Source organism: Heliangelus exortis, chromosome 8, assembly GCF_036169615.1.
Source record: "Heliangelus exortis chromosome 8, bHelExo1.hap1, whole genome shotgun sequence".
In the NCBI taxonomy this organism is placed as follows: domain Eukaryota; kingdom Metazoa; phylum Chordata; class Aves; order Apodiformes; family Trochilidae; genus Heliangelus; species Heliangelus exortis.
In genome coordinates, this window is record NC_092429.1 from 30,136,916 (window position 1) to 30,154,937 (window position 18,022).

The 18,022-nt window shown below is 52.7% G+C and overlaps 1 protein-coding gene across 1 annotated transcript in view; it reads right to left on the minus strand.

The window, feature by feature from the left end:
- The window catches only part of LMX1A (LIM homeobox transcription factor 1 alpha), a 44,489-nt gene that overhangs the window by 8,761 nt on the left and 17,706 nt on the right, over positions 1 to 18,022 (minus strand). The window lies entirely within an intron of this gene.

Sequence of the window (18,022 nt, forward strand, 5' to 3'; positions counted from 1 at the left end):
AGATGCAATGGGATGAAATAAGGATGAAATAAGGATGGCAATGGGGCCAGAGAGGTCACCCCTGCCTCTCCACAAGCACCTGAAGAAAGCATCCGTGCTGTCACTTTACAAACCACCCTGTTCCTCTGGCCTGGGTAACTGGGACAGCCCTGCTCCTGCTTGCAAACATGCCTGGAATGTCTAATATATCACCAAAATCTCCATGGCAGCAAGTTTTGGGTGAAGGCTGATGACAGGCTGAAGATTTGATGTGTCAAAAGAAAAAGGAAAACCTCAGCTTGTTCCTTGACATTGATGTGGCAGTGTTTGAGGCATTCCTAATTGTGCAGCTCCCAGGTTTCTACACACTGGCTTTACACTTAAAAAGCCAATAATAATAATGACAGCAATAACACGTTAGCTTGGAATGGAGCTTTTCTCCCTCTGACACTCTTAAATGTCCCTACCAAGAAGCCCAGCAGCATGATTAATGATTTACAGCTGGGGAAACTGAGTCAAGCAGAGCAGAGGTGGCAGTATCAGTGTCGGCCTGAGGGGACCTGGAGGCACTTGGAGCTAAACCTTGGGATGGATTTTTTAAGTAAATGGGATGTTTCCCCCAGTAAAGACATATGAAGGTACCAAGCCAGAACCTCTTTGCCCCTCACAGATATGTTTGGTTTTTGGCTTGGGACCCACAAACAAAAAACATAAAAATAAATAAATAATTAAAAAATCACTGCTTACTCAGCCTCATCCTAAATATCTGTGGGAACTGCACATGCTGATTCCCCTGCCTCGATGACCTCGGCCCAGAAAGAGGAGCCAGAAGGCAGCAGGCATCCTGCAGAGGTTATCTCCGGGCACCACCAGTGTCCCAGCACAGGGATCCAGATCCCAGATCCAGGGACCCCCCTGGGGAGCACTGCACCCAGCAGGAGCCCAGCAGGACTCCCACCTCCCTGCACCCTGCCCCTTGTGTCACCACAAGGGCAGTCCTGGGGGCTGGCTTGGGAGGGAGGGTGGGAGGGCAGCCCTGCAGCCACCATCAGGATTTCAAATCCTTTCAGGGTTGGTTTTTTTGGCTATTACAGAAAAATACCCCAAACCACACAGGAAACGAAAAGTGAAGCCTCGTCCCAACCAGGAGAAGTAGGCAAAGATGAGTGCAAAACCCTTGCAGCAAAACCATCACAAAATGAGGGTAATTTTTAAAAAAAGTGTTTGTGCTGAGCTCGACACCCAACAACAAAAAACAAGAGACAGGGGGCAGAGCAAGGCATGGCCATGGATGCTTCATGCCAGGGCATGGGCTGTGACCTCTCCTTCCCAGCATGGGGATGGGGTCTGCTGCTCTCCCTGTGCCAACCACATCCTGGGTGCACCCAGCAAAACTACAGCAGCCCCCAGGAAGTAGGAAAGGGGCCTTATGAAACGTTTATGAAACACTATTGTCACTGCAGAAAGTGGAAAATCATCCAACAAAAGGTAGAGATTAAGGAGTTGATAATTCCAGATAATGCCATTAGTAGCTTTTCTTTTTGTACATTCAACCAGGTTTAGAGAAAGACATTTGTCTTGCTCTAGGATCTATATTTTTCTAAAATCCCTGTGTCTGCCCTCAGGGGGAATATACATATGTATATTCCCTTGAACACATCCCTTCTGCAGGGTCATTTTTTCCTTCTTCCAGCTCTGAGAAACACAGAGTTAATATATCTGTGGCCATTTCATCTTTAATTATGCCTTCTTTATGTCAAAGTGGAGGCGATTTGCATTCATCCTCTAACACATTCTCATCCTATTTAAATGAAATTTAATCCCTACCTGTTGGGATTATTAACAGTAAGAAAACACAGACAAACTATTACATTCCTGCTGTCTCACCTCCACGAATGGATGTGCCCCAAATCTCTATTTCCAGGGTGCTGGGTAGGAAGCCAGAATCATTGCCAGCCAGGCCCAGCAGCACCAACCAGACAATGGATTTTTCTAAGCCCAAAGCAAGTTGCAAAACAAGAAGGAGTGAGATTCAGGTAAATGGTTGCCTGATACTTGACACTGAAAGCTGCACTCAGGGCACGGAATAAACAACTTGATTTCCAAACTGCTGAGTCCTCAACAGCTCCTGCCGAGGGATGCTGGGGATGGGGGTGCCTTTCACTGCCCAGCACAGGACTCCCCCATCCCTGGGCAAATCCCCATAAAACCTCTTCCCCAGCAGGGAGCTCTGAAGAGCTCCTTGCAACCCCACAATAAACCCAGACCTCGGGCACTCAAAGGTCACAGGCATAAAGACTGCAACCTACCACAGGTAGTGGAGGGAGAGCAGAGGAATTATTGCTGGTGTAGGAGCTACCTACAGACCAGAGCCCTTCCCAATACCACCTCCTCTCCAGGAAATGGGGAGGAAGAGCATGGAGAGACCACCCCATGCACAGGTGAGACCCCCACTGAAACACCCCTGCTCAGCCCAAGATGGGCTGGAGGAGAACTTTCCTCCAGATCTAGCAATTAATTAATGCTCATCCCTGGATCCAGAGGTGCTCCCCACCCAGGCTCTGTGCCCAACTCCCTTCTGCTGCAAGCAGAGCAAGGAGCATCTCTCCTCACCTCTACCTTTTTGAGCCTCCCTGGAGCTGCAAAGGAGACCCTGAGGTTACATTTCTCTGCAGGTTTGAAACCAAGAACAAATCACCCACCTTAAACTGCAACGGGACCACCTCGATTTCTGCCCTCTGAGGGATGCTTCAGGATTTAGCTCCCAGTAGATTTATTTTTTTTCTTTTTCCCCTCTGTAGCACGGGATTCAAAGGCTAAATTAGGGCTGGCTGGCAGCCTTTGGGTTTGTTTAACCACGTCTGAAGATGGCATGGGCAGGGGCAGAGCTGCACAGCACTGTGATTATTGATGGAAACCCAGGCAGCTCGCTGACACAACACTGCCAGGAAATATTTGTAAAGAAAAACCCCACAACACCCAAGTTGGGAACAAGGGGGAGCAGAAAGCTGGTGATGCAAGCAAGACACAACGTCTGGCCTTTTGTTTCTGATCTTACAAACTTTCCTTTGCTTGTATTGGTTCGTCTGCATTAAAATTACTGTGTCTATTTTTTTAACTTAGCTCCCTTTTAAAGTCCTATTTTCAAGAAAACCTCGAAACAGAATATTTTGCCGTTTCCAAAAGTGCAACATTTAAGCTCCAAGATCCCTGAGCAAGAGCCGGCGGTACGGACACCCCCCTTCTCCTGGGACACCCCCCTTTTCCTGGGACACCCCCCCTTTTCCTGGGACACCCCCCCTTCTCCTGGGACAACCCCCTTCTCCTGGGACACCCCCCTTTTTCTGGGACACCCCCTTCTCCTGGGACACCCCCCTTTTTCTGGGACATCCCCCCTTCTCCTGGGACATCCCCTCTTCTCCTGGGACATCCCCCCTTCCCCTGGAACATTCCCCCCTTCTCCTGGGACATCCCCTCTTCTCCTGGGACATTCCCCCCTTTTCCTGGGACATCCCCCCTTCTCCTGGGACACAATCCCACGTGTCCCTGCAATTCCTCCCCCAGAAAGCCACCCCAGACCTCAGCTTTGGGGTTTCCACCTGTGCAGCATCCCTGAAACCCCAAATCTCAGCAGGCGGCCAAAGCCACCTCCGGGACGGCGCATCCCCCGGGGCACTGATGGAGGGGGAGAGGCTCTGCTTTCCCACTGGATCCCCCAGGATCTTTCTCCTTTTCTTTTGAGGTGACAGCCTGAAAGAGGCCGTGATTGACGGGCGCTTCCCGGCTGCTGTCTGTCTGCGTGTGCTGCATACAAAGGCAGCTCCTCCAGAGCCTCCCCGGGCTGGGGAGCTGGGTGGGCAACACTGATATTAAATATTGATGGACAAACCTCAATGGTCCAGCTCTGCTGGGCTGGGGGGATGTTCTCCTTCCTGCCCACACCAGCCAGGCACAGGGATGTGATGGGAAAGGGCAGGAGCAACCCCTGAGAAGCCCCATGAGCTCCTGGCTGAGGGCTGGGGTGGGTGCTGGTGGCACTGGCCCCTGGGAAGGAATGGGAGATTTTCCAGTGCCTTGGTGAAGAGACCTGACCAACTCATCTCTTGCTCTCACCGTGTCCCAGGAGAAGCCTGGAGACTGAGGAGCCCCCAACCAACCCATCAGAGAGGGATGGAGCTCCATCCCAGCCATGCACGGAGGAGCCTGGAGGCTGAGGAGCCTCCAACCAACCCATCAGAGGGGCAGGGAGCTCCATCCCAAACCAATGGCTGCCTGGAGAGGAAAACTGTGATGTCCCTCAGCACCATGACCTTGGATGAGCCAAGGGCCATGCAGGGCATGAGAGGCAGAGGAGGAGGCTGGGGCTGGGGCTGGTGAGAGGCTGCAGGGTCCTGTGGGGAGCAAGGACAGCAGTTGGAGTTGTCTTGGCACCGGGTCATCTTCTCACTCACTGTCACTCCCAAGAAGGGGGGACAGCAGCACCAGGTCCTTGATGGGCTGGCAGTGGAAAAATGCCAGGTGCTGTCAGCCCTGCACCCACAGCTTGGGAATGAGTCCCTGTCCTCCTGCCACCAGGCTCCTGTCCCCCTCCTCAACCCTTCCTGGGGAAGGGAAGGTCACGGATGCAGCCCATGGAGGGACCAAGTGGACCCTTGGCCCCAGAGTTAGGGGTGCTGAGGCCATGGAAGCAACAGGGATGGAGAGCATGCTGGCAAGTGCTGGGGCTGAGGAAGAACATTTTGGAGGACAACCCAGCACCAGGGATCCCTGGGGAGCCCCAAACCCACTCCGGGTCTCCAGGCTCCCCAGCTGACAGAGGAAAACACCCGTAGCTGCTCTCCCCTTCCCTCCCCACACACCCCAAGCCCTCAGAGAGCTCTCCAGTGGGATGGAGGAGGGATGTTTTCCCTGGGGCTGTTCTCCTGACCCTTCCCTGTCTCCTGGCTCCCTCCCCCCGAGGCGGACAAGTGTTCCCTTTACTGCCTGGCAACGGGGCTGGGGCTAAGCTTGCTAAAATATGAGTGTTTTTTGGCTGGAGTACCAGAAGGCTGCAGTCCTACAGAGAGAAAAAAATTGAGCACTCCATGCCATGGCTCCAGAAAGGGGGAGAATTAGGTTTCACACCGAGCAGGCTGGACCATGGCATTCTTTAGTTAATGCTTAACAAACGCCCAAACAAAAGCAGCCAACTTTGCTGCATGTTTGTAAAATGTATTCTCAGCAGATTTGGGTTTATTGGAGAATTCGCTCGCTTTGCAGCAAGCGGTGTTTTCCCTTTTTTTTTTTTTTTTTTAATTTCCCTTCTCCTCCCTCCCCCCTGGCTCGAGCCCTGCTCATTCCTGTTGCCTGAACGTGTCCTCTGACTCTTCAAGGGGACACAGGGCAGCCAGGCTGAAAAGGGCTCATTTCACCCCAGAAGCTGATGTGAGTTTGCTGCCATGGCCCAGGGTGCCAGCTCTCCCCAGGGTCCTGCTGAGCCACTGCTGGCAACCAGGGATGAAGAGTCCAAAAAGCAAACCCTTGGCCTCTCACAACCCTTGGCCAGTTCTCTGCCTGGCCAGGGAAAGCAAGGAAGGGAGGTAAAGCCTGGGAGTCCTGGCTTTCACCTTTCTCCACCTAACCCAGCTCCCCTGGGGCCTCCCCCCATCCAGCATCCTCCTCTGATGCACATCCCAGCCCCACACAGCTCCTGGGCTGGGAAAACCCATCACAGTGGTGGTTACCAAAAAGCAGAGTTTGTTTCCAACTGCAGAGCCACCACTGGGGCTGGCCAGAGCATGGAGGAGGGGGACAGCACTGTCCAGGGTGGAGTCTTTGGAAGGATTAAATTGGGAAGGGGGTTCATTTATAGGTGTCCTGCAAGAGTCTCCCTAAACGAGCTCCTGCCCTGATTCACACTGGCACCTCCCACGTCCTCTCCAGGCACCTGGTGCCATGGAAAAGGACACTGCCTGGTGCCATGGCATCGTGCCTAGCACAAGGGAGGTGGGGGCACAGAGAAAGGGGGGCAGCAGAGGAGGAGGGGGTTGAACTCTCCTTCTGTTACCCAGGAACCGCCCAAGCCTCGACAGGAAAAGGCACCTTTGTCCCTGCCCCCTGGATGAGGAGAAAAGTGGTGACTTGACACCACCAAGCCCTCCAGAGACCACACCAGGACACACAGGGGCACTGCTAGCATGAGAGGGTTAAACAAACAGACAAACAAAGGCTTCCAAGCAAAGAGCCACTGCCAAAATACACTAGCAAGCAAGCCTCAAGCCTTCTCTGCACCAAAATAAAAGGTCACCCGAGTGCATGCCTTCTGCAGCTGCTTCGAGTTGCTCCATTTCTGACCCAGGACATACTAAGATGACTTTGACCAACCAGGTCCCCCTTCAGGCCCTTGAGAAGTTTGCTAAAAATCCTTTACTGACCTCAGGAGTAGCCAGAAAGAGACCTCTAGAAGAAGAAGACCAAAAAGGTGATTTTTACACCCTGTTGCCCCTAAAGGCTGCTTCTCCTTGTACCCCCCCACCTCCCTAACAGCGAGCAGCATTGGGCAGGGAGCTGGGCCCCATCCCAGCACCGCCTGAGCATCTGGTTTTGGAGGAGGGAGGAACACAGATAGGAGGGGAAGAGGCACACAGAAGGCTGCATCCAAGCCCAAACACCACCCCGATGGAGACGACCCAAGGCCCCATCTCATCCAGCCCCCGGTGCGGGAGTTCTGCACCTCAGCCGATGCCTCTCCTGCCGAGCTGCACTTCCAGCCACCACCCCCTCCTCCCCCCCTCTGTGCCCCCAAGAAAACGAGGGTAATTGAAAAACCACAATATCACTAGTCAGATTTAATATTGAGAGTGAGTGAGCGGGAGCCAGAGGTCAGAATTAATTACACCCCACCATATTTCAGCACGCTGCCGCGGCTCCGCGGCCTTTCCTTGGGGAGCGGAGCTTCCACGGAGAGGTCGACAGACATTATTAGAAAGGACTGATTTAAACGTACCCCCAGGAGCTTTTCAGCTTGTCTCTTCAGAGCCTTTGTTTGTACTGAGATTAATGGGGAGGCAAATGATGGAAAAGCAAAGTCACCAGGAGCAAGAGGATGTGCCATTGCTGCCACCACCCCAGCCCGGCCAGCTCTGCAAGAGGGATAACCAGGAGAGAAGGAAATGCTCCTCCTGTCATTCATTTTGCTGATAAAATGTGATTATCTCCAAATCTATTTTTAATTGCTTTCCAAGAAACTGTAATCCTGGATAAAAAAAAAAAAAAATCTCACGGGCTGGCTTTACCACTCCCTTGGGGACAGTATACATGTGCTGCTTTTTTGATGGGCTGTACTACCATGGGGGAAGGAACAATTTTTGTCCTGTTCCAGCTTAGGGTACCCCTCTTGCAGTCATTACATTTGCCAAGGAAGGTTACAAAAAACCCAATCAACCAAAAAAAACCAAAACTACCAACCAACCAAAAAAAAAAAAAAAACAAAAATCAAAACCACAAAAAGAAAGAAAAGAGAGTTCAGACCACGTAGATAAGTGGTGGGATCTGCTTCCCTGGGGACAACCAGTGCTCTTGACCTGTCCCAGCCCCAAACAACCTGATCCATTCTCCACACAGAGGAAAGGCTGGGGACCTCCAAGTAATGCCATAAATTTACATCCACCTGGAACAAACAGGTTCACCCAGGGGACTGATTCCCTTCCAGCCTGGTCCCACAGCTTCAACCTCAAGCTCAGGAGAACCCAAACCCCCAACTTAACAGGGCAGCACAGGCTCCCCTGGCTTTTGTGGGGCACTTTTCAGGAGCATCACCATCAAGGGCAATGTGGGGGGACCTGCACTGGGTCCAGCCCCAATGCTGGGGCTCTGGATGCTCTTGAGTCTCCCAGGTTACAATCAAACCTTGCCTTTTCTCTTATTAAGCAGGTTCCCCCTCAAGCATCCAAGGACGGGGCCACAGGAACTGCTGTTTCCCAGGAGTTCAGAATCCATGGGGTGTTGGTGCAAAGGCTCATCAGGAGGCAACCAACCTCCTGTGGCTGTAAAAACCGCTCGGCTGGATAAAAGCTAAACAGAGGAAAGCTACGTGGGACATGGAAACCAGCTGCTTCCACCCAGCTCAGCAAACAGATCCATGAGAACACACTGGGCACTGCTGGCAGGGAGATAGCAGTCTGGGCTGGGTTATTTCTTGCCTTATCTCTCATTTCTGTGTGCCCCAGCTCACCCTCGCCGAGGAGCTGGGCACAAATATCACCCCCTATGCTGTCAGGTTGTTGGGATGGGTGTTTTGGTAGGGTTTGTTGTTGGTTTGGGGGTTTTTTTTGGGTTTTTTTTTTTTTTCAATAGCATTTCCACAATAGGAAGCAGCTGCTGTGGTTAACAGGCTGCTCTGGAGCTAAAGCTGAGCTGCACATGGAGCTATCTCAGAAGAGGCATCCTTCATTCATAGCTTCGTGCACTAGAGAGCACTATAACATGTGTTTCCATGAAGTTTGTTAACTACTCAGCTAAACAAGCATGCTGGAAATGCCAGAGGAATATGCTCTGGAATGAATGGAAATATTCATCTAAAAAGACATTAAATTTAAGCCATCTTTTTTCCTCTCTCTCTTCCCCCCCCCCCTCCACAACCAGTCTCCGCTGAGCTCACGTTGCAGCTCTCTTCTCGTTTGTGCTCTTGGGCTGAGCTTTTGGGGAGAAATCCCTGCTTTGGGCACGTTTTGCAGGCTCAGCAGCACCCGGGGCAGGACAGCAGTAACAGGGTGTTTGTGCCACTGGTGGCCTGGGGACACATTGGCAGAGTCAGCCAGGCAATGGGCAGCCAGGCCAGGCAGCCCCTGACCCCAGCAAGGGACCTGCTCCCAGATGAGCCTCTGCCTTTTCTGGGTCTGAGCATCACCTCTCTGGAAGTACTGAACAACCTAGAAGAGCTCAGTCTCATAGTAAGCAGGGGTAAAACCTCAGGAAAAATTACTGAGTGTTTAAAATTCGCTTTCTTCTCTAGAGCTTTTTCCTCTTCAGGCTGAGGAAGCTTGGAGGAGAAATCTACCCTTTTAGCAAACACTCTCTTGAAAATTCAATATTACAGCAATGTGAATCCAAACCTTTTTTGCTGATTTTTGTGCAGCTTCAGCAGCCATGAATGCCCCCCCAAAAAGCTCTGAGGCCAGTAAACAAAATGCAGTCTCAGACCTGACACCAATCCCTGAGACAACCATCAGTCAGTGACACCAATCCAGCATTCAGGGAAAGATGCTCAGAAAACCCCAAACTGGCCTGGGGTGCTCAGCACTGAAACTGCTCGAGACTTTTCCCAGAAAAGCACTAAATTTCCTACTCCTTGCTCGATTTTATCCATAAATATGTACATATCTACAGATACACAATTCATGTGTGAGCCCAAGAACTCTCTGGTTCAGGTCACTGGGGTGCTGAAGGGCTGTGCACAGGGATGCTGAACAACCTGGAAAAGAGGGACCCACTTGGCAAAAGTCCTGGCTGGATCCCATCTCACCACTCCCTACCCAAAAACATTTTTCTGGAGCTTTTTTTTTGGTTTGAAAAAAATACACTTGAGGTGTGGGTTTGTTTGGGTTTCCTTTACCATTTTGATTTCCTCCTTCCAGACAGAAACCACCAACACTTTACTCCACACCTCCCTCAACACCCACTGTCCCTTGCAGACCTCCCCAGTGTGCTCCCATCACCAGGGTGCCAGAGGAGGCTGAGGAGGGATTGGGAAGCAAAAAGTCCCCTGGGAGCTGGGACAAGAGGACAGGAACAGCCCTGTCCCCTGTGCCCTGCTTGTGCTGCAGGGATGCAGGGCTGGTGCCCAGCTTGCCAGGCTACCAGAAACAGGTCCCAGCTCTGCCCAGGCACCAGAATGAGCTTTTGACCCCTTAGACAGCAAAAGCAAACACTCCTTCCCTAGGAAACAGGTTCCTGCCTCTTGTCTGCTGGGGGTTATCACTGCTCTGGGGGCTGCAGCCCTTCCCTCAGCCTCGGGCTTCTGGCAAAGCAGGATATTACTTTGTTGCTTATTCATTTTATTGCTTCTCCTTTCTAAATATTTGCTTGGCAGGGAAAGGATTCCCTTCACGCAGTATCTGTTTTTACAGGTCAATTGAATTTCTGGCGCTCTCAATCCCTCTTTCCCTCCAATTGCATTTGCAAAACAAATATTGATTGTACCAATTAGCTGCAAACCCCTTGCAGAAGGTGGCTCCGAGCCTTCAGCCAGGAGAAGGCTCTCCCAGCCCCAAAACACCTTCCAGGAGACAGAGCCCACAGGGCAGCAATGGCAGAGCAGGGCTCTGCAAACCCCCAGCAGGACCAGCTGGGAAACAACAGCAAAAATGCTGGTGCTGAGCCTTCCAGCTAGAAGCTATTCTAGAAGGTATTATTACTATTATTAATAGGTATTAAGGTATTAACACCCCTCTGAAGGGTATTAATTTAGAGTTGGGGTGTTCCCCTGCACCCAACCCCAGTGCAAACCAGCCCTGCACACACCTGGAACCTCAGGACTGTGACCAGGGGAGGCTCCAAGTGCCACCAACATCAACAACAGATGTGGCCAGGGAGCTCTGTAACCCCCAGAGTCACCCATCCCATCAGAACCCTCACTTCTTTCACCAAAACACTAAATGCACCGAGTCCCTGGGGCAGGGTTGGGGTAAGAAAACCCCTTCCTGCTTTTTTTGGTGTTGGAGCATCCCTTCTAGCTCTGCTTTTTTTGCCTGTGTGTGATGAGTGGAGCAGCTCTGGGCAGCAGGGAACAGGGATGCTGCTCCTGCCAGCCCTGGCAATGTTTGCTCTCCTGAAACACTGGCAGGTGCCTTTTGTTTTTTCTTTTTAAGGGATAGACTAGCCCCTGATGACCAAAGAAGACACTCTGAGGTGCTCGGCCACAGAGCAAAGGACCACAATGACACCTCCTTGCAAATACACACCCAATAAAGCACGCAAATAAATAAAATAACAAAGACACACAAGCCAGATTTCCTCCCAGAACACCTTTAGGCTTTGCCTGTGCATTGCTGGGCTGAGCTGTCTCCCCAAACCCAAGCACCACATCATCCTCTGCCACCCTGATTTCATTGCTCTGAGTTTTATTTGGGGTTTCCTTGGGAGGCTCTGTCAGAATCCTGACAACCCCAGGGAGAGAGGAAAGACATCTCGGGGGGACAATCAGTCAGCATCACAAACCCAAAGAACTCTTAAAGAACAGACAAGATCACACAGTGGTGTAAGCCCTGGTTGGATCCTTCACCCTGCACGTGGCCAGGGTGGCTTTGGTGGCTCTCACTGGTCCTGGGGACAGTGGGACAACGTCAGCCCTGGTGTCACCCCGAGCTGGGACACAGCCACATAGATCACCCCTGGCCAGGTTGCTGCTGAGGAAAAATTCAGAGCACACTGTTAAATGTGTCCTGCACGTGTCAAAAGTCACAGCCCAAGGCAAAGACACAGGGGGGTGGCAGGGGGTCTGCTGGATCAGCCACCCAGCATGGAGACTGCAGCCATCAGCGTGTGCCTGCAGCCCAGAAAGCCAACCAGGTCCTGGGATGCATCCCAAGCAGAGAGCTGGGAGAGGGAGGGGATTTGTGAGACCCCCCTGGAGTTCTGTGCCCAGTTCTGGAGTCCCCAACATCAGAAGGACACAGAGCTCCTGGAAGGTGTCCAGAGCAGAGCCACTGAAATGCTCAGAGGGCTGAGCAGCTCCCTGGGAAGCCAGGCTGAGGGATTGGGGTTGTTCAGCCTGGAGAAGAGGAGGCTCCCAGGTGAGCTCAGAGCAACCTCCCAATATCTGAAGGGGCTCCAAGAAAGCTGGGGGAGGGCTTTGGGCACTGGTGTGGAGCAAGAGGACAAAGGGAAAGGGTTTCCAACTGGAAGAGGGGAGATTGAGGTTGGACATTAGGAAGAAATGTTTAATTTGAGGGTGCTGAGCCCCTGTCCCAGGTTTCCCAGGGAAGCTGTGGCTGCCCCATCCCTGGCAGTGTCTCAGCCCAGGTTGGATGGGGCTTGGAGCACCCTGGGCTGTGGGAGGTGTCCCTGACCATGCAGGGGTTGGGACTGGGTGAGCTTTAAGGTCCCTTCCAACCCAAACCATCCTGTGATTCCCTGCTCCTATGGTGCCAGAGAGATGCAGGGCTGTGCTAGTGGCTGGTCCATCCCAGGGAGGACTCCCAGGCTGCTGGGGATTCCAAGCTTGGGAATAGCCTCTTTATCCAGCTCTCAACCTCAAAATGATGCTGCAAATCCCAGCGAGCAGATGGTCTGCAGCCCCCTCCATCTCCCCTGCAGCCCAGAGAGGGCAGATTGCCCGGCACAGCCCAGGAGTGTCCCAGCATCTGGGAGAAAATGCTTTTTTTCCCCAAATAAAACAGGGGATATTTTTTTCCTCCCTGTTTCCCTGAATCACAGCCAAGGGAATCCAGGTTCCCCTGGCAGATGTGAGTTAAAAATAAAAACTATTTTTTAAAAAAATCAGAAAACAGAGCAGTTGCCCTCTCACAGCCAGAGATGGGGCACGAGGTACCCCAGGGGGTGCAGGGTCCCCTCTCAAAGCTGAGCTGAAGCTGGGCCAGAGCTTGCTGATGGAGATGCTGACATACAAGGTGTCAATATGGGATCCTGTCCCACCCGATGACAACATGCACACATCCAGTGTCCCGGGGTGGAGGGTGGGAAGCAGATGTCTGGTTAGAGAAAGGAGGGACCAGCCACAAACTGCTCACACTCCTCAGCAGCTTGGACAAGTAGGAGGCTGTTTGGCTCTGTGTTCTGGGCTCAGCTCCATCCCTCTGGTTTAAAGGCACTGAACAGAGCCCAAATAACTCATTCAGTCAGCTCCACTGCCAGGATATTTCATCCCAACCTGAGGTCCGTGTTCCTCCTTGTGGCTACATCTGAGAGGAGGCTGCCAGGGCAGTGCCACCAGGTCCCACCCAAAATGGGTGACAATGGGTGCAGAAGGCCTCCTGGCCCACGGCATGGGGTTGAGCAAGAATCCCATCTTTTCACTGCTATTTTCTCCTCCCTTTTTAAACTCATCTCCCTGGGCTGCATTGGGAACAGGAGGCTCTAGGGACCAGCGAGTCTCATGAGGCCTGAAAGGAGCAGGGAAAAGGCAAAGAGCCCTGTTATTTACCCTCAATCCATGTGAAATGACATGATGGGAAAGCCAGGGTCGGGAGCACCGATTTATTTTGCAATCCTGTCTGCTGGCCGTGCAGCCTGGACCCCCCTCCCTCACACCGAGCCACACACATGCCCATTCCCTCCCTGTAATGCCCTGGAGAAGATGTCACCATGCCACTGGTGGCCTCCCAGCCCCGCCGAACCCTCTAAAGGTCAGCACCAAAGGCATGGCCACCACATATGGTTATGAGTTCTCCGTGGGTCCCTCCATCCCTCCACTGCAGCTGGGTGAACAATTCACAGCGCATAAATTTATCCAGCAGACCTCAGCCCACGTGCTGTTTGCTCACAGTCTGTGGAGAGGCTGTATTTTATCCCTTTGGGTTTCTTGGCCAGCACTCAAGCTCCTGACCCTGATTTATTCCCCGTCGCCCAAGAGCCGCGTTTCTTCCCCCAGCCCGGGGCTCCACGGAGCAATTCCAAGCACGTGGCCCCTCATCCCGCCGGGACACCTCACCCTCGGCCCATCCCAACCCTCTGCAGCACCTCTCAGAGGTGACCTGGGGAATTCTGTGCCCAAAAACAGGCTCTGGGGGGGCAAACTCTGCCCCGTGAGAGCGGCGTGGCCGGAACAAACCGCACGAAGGAGATGGAAGCTCCAGATGCTGGCCAAGCCTGGCTCGCTGCCTGCCTGTCCTCAGCCCATCTCCACCTCCCTTTTTGCCCACCTCTGACTATTTATAGCCAGGGGAGACCTTTGCACAATGCCCAAGCAGCCCGAGAGGGTCGGGTATAGAGGCGGGATGGCAAATGCTGCTCTTCCCAAAGGACATTCCGAAGTCCTTTCCCTTCTTTGCCTCCCAAGGGAGAACCCAGCACACACCCTGCCTTTGAGGTGAGACCTTGGAACCAGCCAGAAAAACTCTCTTGGAGCCAACCTGGCCCTGAGGGGCTCACAGATCACCCCGTGCTGTGAGTCTTTCCCCAGGGAGCAACCCCACCCAGGCATCCCCCTGTGATGCCAAAGCAGGCACCGTCATCAGACAGAGGGAGAACAGAGGAATGTGCAGGAGTCAGAGAAAAAAGAATGATGTGAAGGACCAGGGGTAGTTTAGGCCCTGTCTGACATCTTCATTGGCAACTGCAATCAGGGACTAATTAGCATGTTAATAACGTTAGCAGGAGATAATAAACTGAAGAGGAGAGAAATGAGCAAAACAATCTGAAGGGGACTCTGGAGAGATAAAAATGAAACAAAACAACAACAAAAAAACCCACAAACAAATAAACAGGCAAAAAAACCCAAAAAACAAAAAACCAAAAAAACCCAAACAAACAACAAAAAAAACCAACCCAAAGGAAATTTAGCTTGGAAAAACACAGCTTCTGCAGTCCCAGGGAAAAAACATTTGGAGCAGATGCTGTGGTGGGAGGAGGAAGGTGGAAGCAGGGAAGCAGAAAGCAGCTCAGGTGAAGGAAACCAGCCCAGCCCACTGCAAACCTGGCTGCAAGTCTTGCCCACAGGCAGCTCCACAAGGTTTCCTCAAGTGACCAAAATGGGGTAATCAGAATCCCCTTCTTACAGAGAGCCTTTGGGACCAGCACCTCCTGGTGCAGAGCAGGTGGCTGCAAAACCAGGCAGGACATGAGGACGTGGGGAAGGTGATGGAGTTGGGGCTGCTCTCACAGTGTCCTGGGAGCCCCGGGTGGGACAGATGAAACTGCACAAACCCCCCCTCAGCATCAGTCCCAGCCTCACAGGGAAGGAGGTGGGAGGCACCCTGCCCATCCCCGTGATGTTTGGGGGGAACAGAAGAGCTCAGAAAGGCTCAACTCATCCCCACAAATCTGCTCCACCAGCAGCTCCTCCTGCCAAAAAAAACCCCACCCCCAGCAGCAGGCAGAATTGCCTAGGGTGATTAAAAATTAAAATTTAAAATTAAAAAAAATTTAAAATAAAAAAAAAAAAATTAAAAAAATTAAAATAATTAAAAATTAAATTACCTAGGGTGATTAAAAGCCCCCTTCATCCTGACCCACAGCTGCTCCTTTGCCTCTCAGCTGGAACCTCAGGCACCCAAACCCTGCTGCTCCCTGCCCAGGCATTCCTGGGAATTGCTGCCTAATTCCTAGTGCCCAGAGGGACCAAGCCAGACCTGAGACACTGCATGGAAAGTCACACCAGCCACAACAAGGGGGTCTCCTCTATTGCCACCCCTCATTTCTGAGCACCCCAGGACCATCTGGAGGGTTTAGACAGAAACCCCACCTTTCAGCCCCCCCAGCACCAGAGCTCCACATGAGCTCCCATGGTCCTGGGCTTTCCAGCTGCTTGGCATTGGAAAGGGGCAAGAGTTTTATCATGCAGAGGGGGATTTAAAGTGGTTCCTGATGCAGCAGTATCTGGAGGGAGGCAGGGAGGAGGGGGGATGCTTCCCTGGGATTTGTGGGCTGCTCTCAGGCTGTCCCTGCTGCCAGGTCTTGGGCAATTTGATGACTTTCCTCGCAAACTGGACGAACAGGAGACGTGTGTGAAGGAGGAAACTTGCATTCCTCTCGCCTAAAAAAAAAAAAATCCCTTCTCACTTTCCCCCACATCACACATACACCCAACCTCAGCCTCTCAGGGTTGGCTTGGACACCAGCTCCCCTCCCACACCCAGATGACCTACTCATCCAGAAATGGCCAAGCCTGATGGCTGGGGCGTTTGCTTCTCCTCCTTCCCTCCCCTCCTCTCCTCCTGCCTGCACAGCACCCAGGGGCACCCTCCAGAGAGGTGGAAAATGCCAGATGAAACCAGGCTTTCCCAGCAGCAGTGTGAAGTGGACCCCAAGCCTCCAAAACTCACTCCAGCCCTTCCCCAAGCTGCACCTCCATGCCTCCTCTTCCAGGGAAGTCCTTGGAGGCTTTGGAAATGTGGATGTTGTATTGCTCTGCCTCTTATTCCCAGAAAATAAACCCACGGTGGGTTCTCCCTGCCCCTGCAACCAGTCAACCCCAAAACCAGGCAGGGATGTGACCCACTGGGCTGGGGTGGTGGACACCACAAAGCACATGGGTCACTGTGCCTTGATTTCTACAGCATCTCCCCTCCCTCAGGTGCCTGCTCTGTCCCTGGAATTCCTCTGTGGAATGCAGAGGTGGGAAAGGACTTACACAAAGCCAAAACACAGTGGCCATGTCACCCCAGGCAGAAAGCCAGACCATGCCTGGGAGCCTGTTCCTGCTTTTTCTGCTGGAAAAGCCTGTGAGGAAGGCTCCCATCAGGTGGAAAACCATCTCATCAGGAGGAAAACCATCCGAGGATGAACAGAGGCCATATCAAAACAACGTGGAGCCTCTGGTTAGGGGAATCAACCACACTGCCACTGGAACCCCATGATGCCACCTGCCAGCTCACAGAACACCTGAGCTGCCTCCTCCCAGGGTGGTCAGGACAAAGTGTCCTGCATGGAAAGTGCCTCCCAAGCCACCTCCTGAGAGGGAAAAAGCAGGGGACTCGTTTCCAGGTCTCAGTGCAAAGCAGCCTCCTCATCCTTGCAGCCATCACCAGGTCCTTCCCACCTTTCCCTACAGACTGCCAGGAAGCACCTGTGAGGCTGACTAAAACTCACCCCAAAAAAAACCAAAAAACAAAAATCCCAAACCCAACCTCATCCATCAGGGCCATCTGTGAAACTCTGGGGAGTTTCTCACTGGTGGAAAGGTGAAGCTGAGACCTCCCAGGAGAACTGCCAGGAGGAGCCCCGCAGCCCTGGGTTAAGCAAGACCCTGCAATCTGTCTGTCTGTGGGGTGTTCTCTGCAATCCCAGCTTTGCCACGGGTTCACAGCTCCATTAAACAACAGGAGACAGAAAATTGGACACCAGCCCCTGCCTCCTGGACTCAGAGCTGCCCTGCTCCAACCAAACCCATCTCTCCGGGGCCCCCTGAATCCCAACCTTCCCTGGCCCCGCTTTCTGGAGGAGAAGACAGACAAACCCCAAGCTCAGCCCTGGATCAAACACAACCTCACTCGTGCTGGGGAGCAACCAGTGGTGGGATTGGAGTTTGGTCCCTGCATGGACCTTCCCAGCCCCATTTCCACACCCAGCTGGACTCGGGGCTTTCTGGCTGGGGTGGGACCCTTCTGGGTAATAAGAGGAGAAAAGGCTCCAGGGTGGATCTCACCATTTCCTATTCCAGGAAGGCCAGAACCCCTTTGAACTCTGTCCTACTGCTGGAGAGAGTGAAATCCAGTGATGGAAAAGCACACACCCCAGCACTAATGCAGATTTATACCTCCCCCAGAGTTGTCAAGTGTCCTGAAAACATCACCAACCCGTGCAGGGGCCAGGCAGCCCCAGGACAGGCAGACAAGCACAACGTGGTCTGTTACACCAGCATTAACAGGCAGCAGAACATCAGCCACTAGATTTGATCTTTTAAGCACCAGCTCCTCACCCCAGGCAGCCAGTTATTAGGGCTGTTATTAGGGCTCCAGGCAGCCTGACCACTGACTGCTTTCCCTGCAAGCATTGCCCCATGAAAAGATGCCCAGTTCCCACCACAGTGCCCCTCACTGCATGGATACTGAATTTGGGAAATACTTTTTTGCCACAGGGAAAAGAGTTGTGGGTCTTTCCCACCCCCCTGCCTGCCCTTCCAAACAAGAGCAGCCTAACACTGTTTGCCAAGCTCCCCAGTTCCTTCCAGCAGGCACCATCTCCAAAACATCTGGGGAAAACCCATCGTGTGTCCCAGATGAAAGCAGATCTGTCACCAAAAGCCACCAGCATCCCTAAAGCTCCCCCAGCCCCATCCCTCCAGTGCAGAGGAAGCCTGAGGAAACTGGGAGCCAGCAACCAGCCCCACCTGCCAGCATCTCCCTGTGAAACAGCTCAGCAGCCCCATCCGTGGGATGGGGAATTG